Source organism: Dendrobates tinctorius, unplaced genomic scaffold (assembly GCF_039654945.1).
Source record: "Dendrobates tinctorius isolate UK_male_01 unplaced genomic scaffold, ASM3965494v1 ptg000060l, whole genome shotgun sequence".
Classification (NCBI taxonomy): Eukaryota; Metazoa; Chordata; class Amphibia; order Anura; family Dendrobatidae; genus Dendrobates; species Dendrobates tinctorius.
This window is the reverse complement of record NW_027361728.1, coordinates 38,708,890-38,722,213: the sequence shown is the minus strand read 5'-3', so window position 1 is coordinate 38,722,213 and position 13,324 is coordinate 38,708,890. Positions and strand designations below refer to the sequence as shown.

At 44.3% G+C, this 13,324-nt stretch overlaps 1 protein-coding gene across 4 annotated transcripts in view; it reads right to left on the bottom strand.

Annotated features, from left to right (window-relative positions):
* Positions 1-13,324, bottom strand: part of SLC7A14 (solute carrier family 7 member 14) — a 201,874-nt gene that overhangs the window by 150,081 nt on the left and 38,469 nt on the right. The window lies entirely within an intron of this gene.

Here is a 13,324-nt window from a genome sequence, read left to right as displayed (position 1 = left end):
CCTGAACTCTCCTACGTTGGGGTTTACATGTAAATTCCCCCAAACCGCAATTCCGACAAAACCTCTGACGGAACCACTTACTTATGAAGCAGATGGAGTCACTTTTGATTGATCTGTGTTCCAGCGTTGTCCTATTATTTTAGGCGTCTTTTTCATGCACAAGTGTGGGCAACCACAACTATTATGAAGTACAATATGTCACAAAAAAACAATCTCAGAATCATTGGGATCCGTTGAAGCGTTTCAGAGTTATTACTATGTAAGGGATTGAGCAGAATATCTCTTTAATGCCACCTCCCCTTTAAGGAATTCTAATATTATTATACTGGAAATAATGTACAGATCTTATGATGTTTTGGTACTGCTACACTATGGTGTATTACCTCCTGTTCATTGGTACTGCCACATTGTGTGTTACCATGATGTAACACTGTATATTGTATTATATTGTATGCCGTATATTAATGCTTGGATTAGGGTAAGCTAGTGCATACTTTGGGTTCAATAGTGGAGGGCACTGTTAGTATATAGTTCCATAGACTGGGTAAGCGTAGTTCTGTTGTGGGCCACTAGATGGGGGTATACTAGTGGGCCTTGTTAGGTATAGTTGATAGGTAGTTCACATAAGGGTTAACTGTAGGAGCGGAGAGGGTGAGTGAGCCTCAACCCCTTACTCCTGAGGGATGGTCCCGCTCACCGCCCCCTCACTCAGCCGCTGTTGCCGAACCCCACGTCCCTGAGGGGGGTGCAGACACCTATTCCTACCCGACGGCCTCCGCTGTACTCTCCACTGCTGCAGGCCTGGGTGTTCCCCACTTCTCCCTAACACTGGGGGGCCCTTCCCCACCCCCAGGCAGGTGGCCTGGGTGGAAGATGTAATCCAAAAAAATAAGCAGCGAGAAAAGGACGTGTGGGCCGAGCTGCGGCAGGGTGGAGGCGCCCTGGCAGGCTGGCGCACCCGAGATCGGCTAGCATATATGGACATTGAGCGGGGGTACGGCTTCATCAGGGAAGATGCGACCAACACGAAGGTCTACATGAACGCGACCTCCATCAAATTCAGCAGAGCCCTGAAGGAGGGCGATGAAGTTCTTTTTTTAAGGAAGATTGTCCGCGGGGGTATTATACGGTCGTGGTGAACCTCCTAAGTGAGGATAACATAGGGATATTTCCACAGCTGGAGCAGGCTGCCCCACACCACCTACACCCCGCACCGCACCTCGCCCTTGGATGTCTTATGATTCTGCGGCTCCAGAGTCGTACAACGGTAGCCATTGGCAACGGAATCCGGCTCCGGATGCGACGGACAGGGATGTCCGCCGCTGAGTACTGTCACTTTACAAAGAGAAAAAAAAAGTTGTGCTCGTTGAACTTTAAAATATATATTACGGAGGGTCTGTTCCGCGTCATAATGATCATGCCCCACTCTGTGGGAAGGACATGGCCGGACGTCCAAAGTGAATGTTGGATATATTGCTTTTTTGTTTGTGTTTTTGTTTGCACCTGTTGTGCCCTTTTTGCTGGAAAAAGCATAGACTGACTGGACGGCCTGGACCATGAGCCATATCTAAAAAAATGTGTGTTTTCCTTGTTGATGGGAAAGCCTGTTCCCCTTAAGGGGGAGCTCTGCCTTCAAGAGACTGACGGATCCTGGAAAGCCTGCTCTCCTTAAGGAAATGGGGAGCTCTACCTCAGAAAGACTGACGGCTTTGAAAAACGGGCTGTATTTTGTGAATATGTTATATCTAATGTATATATTAGTGGATTTAACCTGGAGGACAGTGAGCCGGATTTGCATCTTCAGACTTTAGAATGTTTTATATGTATAGTGTAAATATTGAAATCGGTTTGGTCGGGACAACCAAATTTTAGGAAAGGGGAAATGTAAAGGATTGAGTAGAATATCCCTTTAGTGCCACCTCCCCTTTAAGGAGTTCTAATATTAATATATATTGTAAATAATGTACAGATCTTATGATGTTTCAGTACTGCTACACAACGGTGTATTACCTTCTGTTCACTGGTACTGTCACGTTATGTGTTACCATGATGTAATATATTGTATTATACTGTAAGCCATATATTAATGCTTGGATTATGGTAAGCCAGTGTATTCTTTGGGTTCAATAGTGGAGGGCACTGTTAGTATATAGTTCCATAGACTGGGTAAGCGTAGTTCTGTTGTGGGCCACTAGATGGGGGTATACTAGTGTGCCTTGTTAGGTATAGTTGATAGGTAGTTCACATAAGGGTTAACTGTAGGAGGAGCTGCTATGGGTTAAGCAAATGTAGGTTATAGGGATAAGGCAGAAGGACGAGCACACCCGACAAGTCCACAAGGGCTCTAAGCCCAGGACGCCATAGCAGCTACGCAACGTTGTGGAAAAGTAGAAAAGCACGGGCACAGTCAGACGGGTGCTGGATAAGATCGGAGCACCTGTGGAAATTACAGTTTATAACAGCAGCAGGAGCGGAAAGTAAGAAGTGGTACAAGAGTCGTGCAGGGCGCAGAGTATTCACCATGTGGCAGATCTTAAATAGGGCTGAACCCTGCAAGTCTGAGGCAAAGTGGATGAACGGGATCCCCTATATCTTGAGGTCCCACAGGAGTGATGCTGCGGTACCACCAAGGGCGCTACCACCCTGGAATGCGTGTGAGGATACAGAAAATAAGCAAGGGAAAGTACAGGAGGAAGGCTGTGTGAACTGTAATGTAACTGATGTGTCTGGAACTGTTGAAGAAGTAAAATTGTTGATTTAGCATCAGAACTGGTATCTGTGTCAGTTATTTCAACCCTGAGCACTGGAACCAAGTGTGCAGGAGCTGGGTCGCACCGCAGTGGAATCCTTGACCGTGGACTAGCACCCCGAACAGGTACGCCAGTAGAAGCTGATGGTTTTTCTGTGGGAGGAGGCTGTGACTATAGTCCTGGCCCCCTCTTACAACTACATAAATTGACAATGGACAGATTTAAAAAATATGGCATGGTCATTAAGCTCAAAATTGGCTCGGTCACTAAGGGGTTAAAGGGTATGTATCATTAGAAAATGACCTATTTAAATCAGGTGTTAATGTTAAATGTATTTTAAATGTTGATAATGTTTCTTAATTTTATATATCATTATCTATATTAAGAAAAAAATAGAACCTTGCAATTTTCACACTGGACCCTTGGCTAATATTAGGCCCATACTTCCTGTTCTTTTCAGCAGTCACTTTGACATAGGCAGCAACTGATTAGCTTTCATCTATTTACAGTGGCATATAAAAGTTTGGACACTCTTGGTCAAAATTACTGTTATTGCGAACACTTAAGCAAGCTTTTGAAAGTATCACAGCTTGTAAATGCTTTTTGTAGCCAACCAAGAGTCTTTCAATTCTTGTTTGAGAGATTTTCATCCATTTTTCCTTGGAAAATTCTCCCAGTTCTGTGAAATTCCTGGGTCGTCTTGCATGCACTGCTATTTTGAGGTCTAGTTTTAATGATGTTCAGATCAGGGTACTCTGAGGACCATTGGAAAACCTTCAGCACGTTTTAGGTAGTGTATTGTGGAGTTTGATGTGTGTTTAGAATCATTATCCATTTGTAGAAGCCATCTTCTTTTAAAATTCACGTTTACAGATGATATTATGTTTGCATCAAGAATTTGTTGAAATTTCAATTAATCCATTCTTCCCTCTACCCGTGAAATGTTCTCCATGCCATTGGCTACAACATAACCCCAAAGCATGATTGATCCATCCCATGCTGATGTTCTTTTCCTAAAATTCTATGCCCTTTTTTTCCACACATACCATTGATCATTGTGACCAAAGCGTTCTATTTTAACTTCATCGGTCCACAGGAATTGTTTACAAAATGCATCAGGCTTGTTTAGATGTTCTTTTACCTACTTCTGTAGCTGAATTTTATGGTGAGGATGCTGGAGAGGTTTTCTTCTGACGACTCTTCCATGAAGGCCATATTTGTGTAGGTGTCTCTGAACAGTAGAACAATGTACCACAATTCCAGAGTCTGCTAAATCTTTCTGAAGGTCTTTTGCAGTCAAGCGAAGGTTCTGATTTGTCTCTCTCTCTCTATGAGCAGCTCTCACTGAAGTTTTGCTTGATCTTCCAGACCTTATCTTGATCTCCACTGTTCCTGTTAACTGATATTTCTTACATTTTGAACTGAGGAAAGGGCAACATGAAAACACTTTGCTATCTTCTTATAGCCTTCTCCTACTTTGTGGACCTCCACAATTTTCATTTTCAGAGTGCTTGGCAGCAGCTTAGAAGTACCCATGACTACTGTTTTTAGCACAAGGTTAGAGGAGGCTGGGTTTTTATAAAGCAGAGACATTTGTGTCACCTGACCTTTCCTAACGATGATAGTAAACAAGCCATAACCCTAACAGGCTAATAAAGATCTGAAACCTAAAGCCCCCGTTACACATAGCGATATCGCTAGCAATATCGCTGTAAAGTCACCGATTTTGTGACGTAGCAGCGATATTGCTAGCGATATCGCTACAGGTGATACTTACCTCCGTCTGGTTACCCCGCTGATTATCGCTGGTCACGCGAGAAGGTCCTGGATCATTTCTCGTCGGGCGCTTCCTGCTGGGCTTCCTGTGGTGCCGACGAGCGACGCGTAGACGCGGGCGGGAGGACGTCAGGATCGCCGCGTCTGACAGGTAAGTAGCGACCCCCAACCCCAGTGATGTGGCTGGTGAGATCTGCCTGTGTGGCAGCTCACTAGCGACCACTTAGCGATGCACCAGCGATCCATATCGTTGTCGGGATCGCTGGTGCATCGCTAAGTGTAACGGTACCCTTACTCAAAGTTTTCTGATTACACAAATCTCCAAGTGTGCCTGAACTTTTGCATTGGCTTATTTTCCTTTTTGTAATTTTTAAAATTTAAAAAATGACTTTATATATATGAAAATATAACCTCTATATCCTAAATACAAAGAAAATGTGTCATCTTCAACTTTAGGCTTTTTGGAGATGATTTAATCTTCAACTTGCTTAACTGTTCACAATAACAGTAATTTTGACCAGGGGTGCCCAAACTTTTACATGCCACTTTACCTGTATAAAAGTATTTTCAGGGCATGATTGGATACAGGCAAAGGTAATTAAGAGGGAAGAGACAGGAAGTCTGTGGCAACCACACCTATTGTGAATACCGGATTAGTGTTATCTATAGTATGTAGAGGTGCTTTTTGTCATGCTAATCCAGTATATGATAACAAAGAGATATCTATACCTACCCAAAAGTACGTGTCTGCTATTTGGCACAGTGGCCAGTGTGAATCTAAAAAGATTTATGATTTTTTTTCTTTTAATTTAGTGATATGTAACATTAAAAATACATACAAAATGGGTGTGGTCTAGTTCTTGCCATGTGAGGAAGCAGGAGACTGGAGCTCCCACAAGACGTCCCAGAAAAGTGACTATAAAGCCGACTTTGAGGTTCCAAACTATCCTCTTTTACTGTGGGACTTTTGCTACTTGCCCCAGGATCATCTGGGGACCTAAATCAGACCATTAGGACCAAGCAAACTGAAGTTTTCCATCATAGAAAGCAACAGGATTACATTGCTTCCCTATCCAAGATGTCTGCCATGCTGTCCTTGTACAGCTAAAGCCAGGAAGAACGTTCCCCCCTCCCCTTATGTGGGTGAGTAGCTGAACTTGCCTATATACATCAAAGTACTTTGCATTACCTATCTGAAGAAAGAAGATTTGCATATATAAAGGGAATCCCTGGTTCATAGACTTATCTTGTGGATTCCTGCCTGTGGTGAATGTGCCTCCATCTGCCTAGTTTGCATAAGGGACATAAGGAGCACTAGACATTATTGATCTGCTTTATTTACAGCCAATCTCATATTACATAAACTATAGAGCTCACTGTGGTATATACTGTGATCTGTACTAAGTCAGCACAGAAGCCACATCAGCAGGGAGTCCCAACGTGTGACCTGAGGCATAACTCCTAAGGATCTGGATCACAGCTCTCCCCTCGGTTTCTGCTCCGGAGACCCTGTACAGCCATCTGATTTCCCTCCGGCAGCCATTACAGCAGAACTGCCTCACACAGGAGCCTGCAGGGGACTCTGCAGGGCTGACAGCCTTCCTCCCAACACACAGGATTCAAGACTGCATCTCCAAAAAAACTAAAAGTCGCCTGCCCCCATAGATAGAAGAAAACCCCACAAACAAATCAGAGGCGCTTATTTCTGCCTATCTTGGACTAAAGGCTCTTCCAAGATTGTGATCCACCTGATCAGTCACTGTAAACATTTATTCAAAATATCCATAGTTAATCCCCTGGTACGGGCACACTTCGGGGCTTGGAAGGGAAGTAGTGACGTTTTGGAATGCAGACTTTGATGGAATGGTCTGCGGGTGTCATGTTGCCTTTGGAGAGCCCCTGATGTACCTAAACAGTGGAAACCCCCCACAAATGACATCATTTTGGAAACTAGACCCCCTAAGGAACTTATCTAGATGTGCGGTGAGCACTTTGAACTCCCCCAGTGCTTCACAGAAGTTTATAACGCCCGGGCGTGAAAATAAAAAAATCATTTTTTCCCACAAAAATGATATTTTTGCCCCCAATTTTTTATTTTCCTAAGGGTAACAGGAGAAATTGGACCCCAAAAGTTGTTTTGCAATTTGTCCTGAGTAGGCTGATACCCCATATGTGGGGGTAAAATACTGTTTGGGCGCATGGCAGACCTTGGAAGGGAAGGAGCACCATTTGACTTTTTCAACGCAGAATTGGCTGGAATTGAGATCAGACGCCATGTTGCGTTTGGAGAGCACCTGATGTGCCCAAACAGTGGAAATTCCCCAATTCTAACTCAAACCCTAACCCCAACACACCCCTAACCCTAATCTCAGCCCTAACCCTAGCCCTAACCCTAGCCCCAACCCTAGCCCTAGCCCTAACCCTAGCCCTAACCCTAACCCTAGACTTAGCCCTAACCCTAATGGGAAAATGGAAATAAATACATTTTTTTAATTTTATTATTTTTCCCTAACTAAGGGGGTGATAACGGGGGGTTTGATTTACTATTTATGGCGGTTTTTATTTTTGGCAGCTGTCTCATGCTAAAAAACGCTTTTTATTGTAAAAATAGTTTTTGCATCACCACAAATTGAGAGCTATAATTTTTCCGTATTTTGACCCACCCGAGTCATGTGAGGTCTTATTTTTTGCGGGACGAGTTGACGTTTTTATTGGTATCATGTTCGGGCACGTGACATTTTTTGATCGCTTTTTATTCCGATTTTTGGGATGCAGAATGAACAAAAACCAGCGTTTCATGAATTTCTTTTGGGGGGGTACGTTTATACCGTTCCGCGTGCGGTAAAATTGCTAAAGTGGTTTTATTCTTCGGGTCAGTACGGTTACAGCGATACCTCATTTATGTAATTTTTTTATGTTTTGGTGCTTTTATGCAATAAAAACAATTTTATATAAAAAATAATTATTTTTGCATCGCTTTATTCTGCGAGCTATAACTTTTTTATTTTTTCTCTGATGATGCTGTGTGGTGGCTCCTTTTTTGCGGGACAAGATGACGTTTTCATCGGTACCATGGATATTTATATGCGTCTTTTTGATCGCGCGTTATTGCACTTTTTGTTCGGCGGTATGATCATAAATCATTATTTTTTGCTTCGTTTTTTATTTTTATTTTTTAAGGGGTTCGCTAAAGGGGTTAACTAATGGGACAGTTTTATAGGGCAGGTCGTTACGGATGCGGCGATACCAAATATGTGTACTTTTATTGTTTTGTTTTTTTTATTTCCAAAAAATGAATTTATTAGGGAATATATATATATTTTTTAATTTATTTAGCGATTTTTTTAAAATTATTTTTACACCTTTTTTTTTTTTTAACTTTATTAGGTCACTGTGACAGATCAGCAATCTGTCACAGGCAGTGCAGAAGGCTTCCTTATGCCTGCGCTTTGCAGGCACTGAGGAAGCCAGCTCCCTGCAGGCCCCCGAAGGTCCCCGTCGCCATCTTGGATCCGGGGACCTGCAGGGAAAGAGCCCCCCGCAGCAGCGCTGAACATTGCCGATGCTTCCCTTTAACCCCCGGTACACTGCGATCGTGTTTGATCGCGGTGTGCAAGGGGTTAACGTGTCGGGGGCGGTCCATGACTGCCCCTGACACATAGTGCCGGGTGTCAGCTGTGATAATAAGCTGACACCCGGCCGCGATCAGCGGCGCTCACCACGTGGGCGCTGCTGATCGAACTAGACATACTATCCCATCCATGGGCATAGGGGCCCGGTCCCATGGACGGGATAGTACGTCTGATGTCAGAAAGGGGTTAACCATGGTGTGTCTTTTTAACAGTGGTGTGTAGATTTTGTATATTCACTTTGGATAAATCTGTTTTGTCACCCACTTATTGCTTGGCTATTATGTCTCTCAAAACAATAATCACAAAGGGTTTTATTTAAAAAAAAAATGTATGTTCATTTTCTTTGTATTAGTGAACCCCTGAATTGCATCTCTTGCTACGAAGAATAGAATGATTTTTTTTTTCTCGGCTCAAATGGGTTTGGTTTTAGTAAAGTTGTATTAGTAGTAGATTATGTGTGATTGATGGTTTTCTATACTTTATGTACATATACTGACAGGGCAGTTTCTAGGGAATTTTGCCAACAGGGCCAACATCGAAAAAGCGCCCCCCCCGAACATTAACATGCTGAATACTTTAGATAAACGTGTCCTCATGTCACTGTTATTAGCGGCAGCAGGTGTAGGTTGATAGGAGTAATAGTCTCAAAAGCCTCCACTTGCTGTCATTGTTCTCACCTTAATATAATGTTCATCATTCTCCCCTGCTCGCGCCGATCGCCGGCAGAGCAGGGGAGAATGATGAGAGCCGTCTTCAGCACCCGCTGCCGGGGAACAGTGCTAACTGTAGCGCTTCTTCCCCGGCGGCCTCCTGTGTTGTACTGATGTGGCACACGGGCGGCACACGGTTGCCACACGTGTGCCGCAAGTATTACACACTCAGTCACGGATATCTCCGGTACCGTTTTTTCCGGTACTAGAAATATCAGGACGTGTGAAACCGGCCTCACACACAGTGACTCACAGACCCTGCGCTATCAATCTGCAAATTGCAAAGATTGCAGTGTGTGAACAATGTATGTAAGACATCCATCTTTATTCTAGGAAACAATGGTTTTCATTTGGGATGATAACGTATGAGAATAACGAGAGTGGCTCCCGTCCTCACCGAACATCTGTGAGTCGGTAATGGTCCATCATCATCTATAGGAGCCGGCGCAGACTTCTGTATGCAGCCTCCGACCCTCTCCTGTGCCATTACATCACTCACCCCCCCACCAACCAGGACATGACAAGTGACATCAGCGAAGCCTCCCAAAATCGCTGGGGCAGACACTGGGGTATATACACATCACTGGGGCTGACACTGGGGTAAATACACACCACTGGGGCAGACACTGGGGTATATACACATCACTGGGGCAGACACTGGGGTATTTACATCACTGAGGCAGACACTTGGGTATACACACATATCACTGGGGCAGACACTGGGGTATACACATCACTGGGGCAGACACTGGGGTATATACACATCACTGGGGCAGACATCGGGGTATATACACATCACTGAGGCAGACACCGGGGTATATACACATCACTGAGGCAGACATTGGGGTGTTTACATCACTGAGGCAGACACTGGGGTATATACACATCACTGGGGCTGACACTGGGGTATATACACATCACTGAGGCAGACACCGGGGTATATACACATCACTGAGGCAGACATTGGGGTGTTTACATCACTGAGGCAGACACCGGGGTATATACACATCACTGAGGCAGACATTGGGGTGTTTACATCACTGAGGCAGACACTGGGGTATATACACATCACTGGGGCTGACACTGGGGTAAATACACATCACTGGGGCAGACACCGCGGTATATACACATCACTGAGGCAGACATTGGGGTATTTACATCACTGAGGCAGACACTGGGGTATACTCACATATCACTGGGGCAGACACTGGGGTATATACACATCACTGGGGCAGACACTGGGGTATATACAGATCACTGGGGAAGACACTGGGGTATATACACACATATCACTGGGGCAGACACTGGGGTATATACATATCACTGGGGCAGACACTGGGGTATACACATCACTGGGGCAGACACTGGGGTATATACACATCACTGGGGAAGACACCGGGGTATATACACATCACTGAGGCAGACACCGGGGTATATACACATCACTGAGGCAGACATTGGGGTGTTTACATCACTGAGGCAGACACTGGGGTATATACACATCACTGGGGCTGACACTGGGGTAAATACACATCACTGGGGCAGACACCGCGGTATATACACATCACTGAGGCAGACATTGGGGTATTTACATCACTGAGGCAGACACTGGGGTATACTCACATATCACTGGGGCAGACACTGGGGTATATACAGATCACTGGGGAAGACACTGGGGTATATACACATCACTGGGGCAGACACTGGGGTATATACACATCACTGAGGCAGACATTGGGGTGTTTACATCACTGAGGCAGACACTGGGGTATATACAGATCACTGGGGCAGACAGTGGGGTATATACACATCACTGGGGCAGACACTGTGGTATATACACATCACTGAGGCAGACATTGGGGTATTTACATCACTGAGGCAGACATGGGTATATACACATCACTGGGGCAGACACTGGGGTATATACAGATCACTGGGGCAGACACTGGGGTATATACACATCACTGGGGCAGACACTGTGGTATATACACATCACTGGGGCAGACACTGGGGTATACACACATATCACTGGGGCAGACACTGGTGTATATACAGATCCCTGGGGCAGACACTGGGGTATATACACATCACTGGGGCAGACACTGGGGTATATACAGATCACTGGGGCAGACACTGGGGTATATACACATCACTGGGGCAGACACTGGGGTATATACATCACTGGGGCAGACACTGGGGTATATACACATCAATGGGGCAGACACTGGGGTATATACAGACACTGTGGTATATACACATCACTGGGGCAGACACTGGGGTATATACATCACTAGGGCAGACACTGGGGTATATACAGACACTGGGGTATATACAGACACTGAGGCAGACACTGAGGTATATAGTGAGGTATATACACATCACTGGGGCAGACACTGGGGTATATACAGATACTGGGGTATATACACATCACTGGGGCAGGGAATGTGCATACAGTAACAGATGCTCCATGTCTGGACTCACCCAGATCCTGATGAGGGGAAGATGAAAGGCGGGAACGCAGAGCAGATTCCATAGACAATACAGGCACAGAGCAGACTCCATAGAGACAACGGGACAGAGCACAAACTCCGCCCACAGAAAAACTTCCTTGCCGGAGTCAGACATGTGACACAGCAGAGGTTACAGGGAGAGTCGGCACAACGTTATCTGACAAGGGGGCCGCTCTCTGTCTTCAGGAAGCACTGCCGCCTGAGGCAAATAGCTCAACTTGGCTCATGATAGGTGCGGCCCTGCAGGCGCCCCCTGGCTTGGATGGTGCCCCGGGCGATCGCACCCCCGTCCCCCCCTAGAAATGGCCCTGGATACTGAAGCTGTGATTTGTGGAACATGTACTCATGAGATACCAACTAGCTCAGGTGAAAGTATATTTCCGATTCTAGCTAGGCAAAGGCATCTAGTGCCATCAAGCCACTACAATTACAATACTGAATTATGTCCACATTTCTTTCCAGCTGGATTCCCAGTCATCTTGAAAATCACCATAGTTAATTGACCTGCTATATAATGTATCTCAAGAGAGTTATTTCATTCCCTCCGAGCTTTGAATGAAAAAAGATTCACTTTTGCAGGGAACAGTCGTATATTTCAGGTTTATAGCAATTCAAATGTTTAATGTGAACTGCGGACCTGTGTGAAAAATGAAAACGGAATTACAACAAGCAGCTAAATGAAACTGTAATGGCAAAACAGATTTATATCCTGGCTTGCTTTAACGAACGAACACATTTTTTCTGGCGGAAGAAAATGGGTTATTGATTTATTTTAAGAAAAAATATTCTGTCTGGACTGTCTCGCTACTCTGTGATCGTTGGCATAATGCCCACAGGTAGCTTGTCTGGATGAAAGTGTATGCAAGCTACCAAACTAATGCATTTACTAAATGAAACCGTAAAGCAAGGATTTGTATATCCGCCAGAATGTAGCACACTGACAAAAGCATTTTGGCTCTGCGTGGTTATTACATAGCCTTCAGGAACATATCTAATGGATCATTTCTGAACAGACATGGGGTGGAAGAGGTCAATTTCAAAGTCATCCTAATTTACATTATTGTAAGTGAAACTCTTGGCAAATTGATAAAATTAGTCAACTGGTGATACCTTGGAGATGTAACATATCAAGTTTTATTTACTTCCTTCTGGTAACCAAAAATGTGAGTTTCCAAGGAGCTTTGTTCATTATGGGGCCTAAACACCACCTTCTGTGCTAAGTTCCTCTCCCTTCCTCCTCCAATCAATTATATTTTTATGTTTTTCCAAATTGCAACTTAAAAAAATTATCACAGTTTTAGCAGATTTGGGGTTTTCCATAGAAGCAGATATACAAAAATTTCCCTGGAACTTTTCCCCTTAAAAAAGCTACAAACACCACCACTGCGTACAATGCATGTGTCTGCATGTTGTTTTCACATGCGAGTCCCTAACCCTGCACAGCCAGTATACATACAGCCAGGAACAGGAGTTTAATGATAACCACTTACTTCCAGTATAATACATGTGAATGCATTTTTCATAAGCAGCAGAAAAAGACATGCACATTTCAGGTTACACTGTGGTTTTTGCACCGGTGGACACAGGCAGAAAAGGGCCCCAGTGCAGGAACAATGTATGGGCCCTATGCAGTCCAATACCTCATCATAATGCACAATTCCACGTTTTGCAAATGGGAATGGGCCCCCTTACTTCTTGGGTCCCTGTGCGGCTGCAGAGGTTGAACCAATGATATCTCACATGTGTACTCGTTTCTGAAATTATTACAGATTTTTTTCAGAAATTTTAATTAACAGCGAATCAATATTAAACTTCTTATACACAAACTTGGGATATTCAATTAACATTAACTGACTGAATCAATTGATTTCTGTTCGTTAAAAAAAGATGGCAGCTATCAAGACTATTTTACACATCGAACATTCATAGACCGACTCCTGATAGAC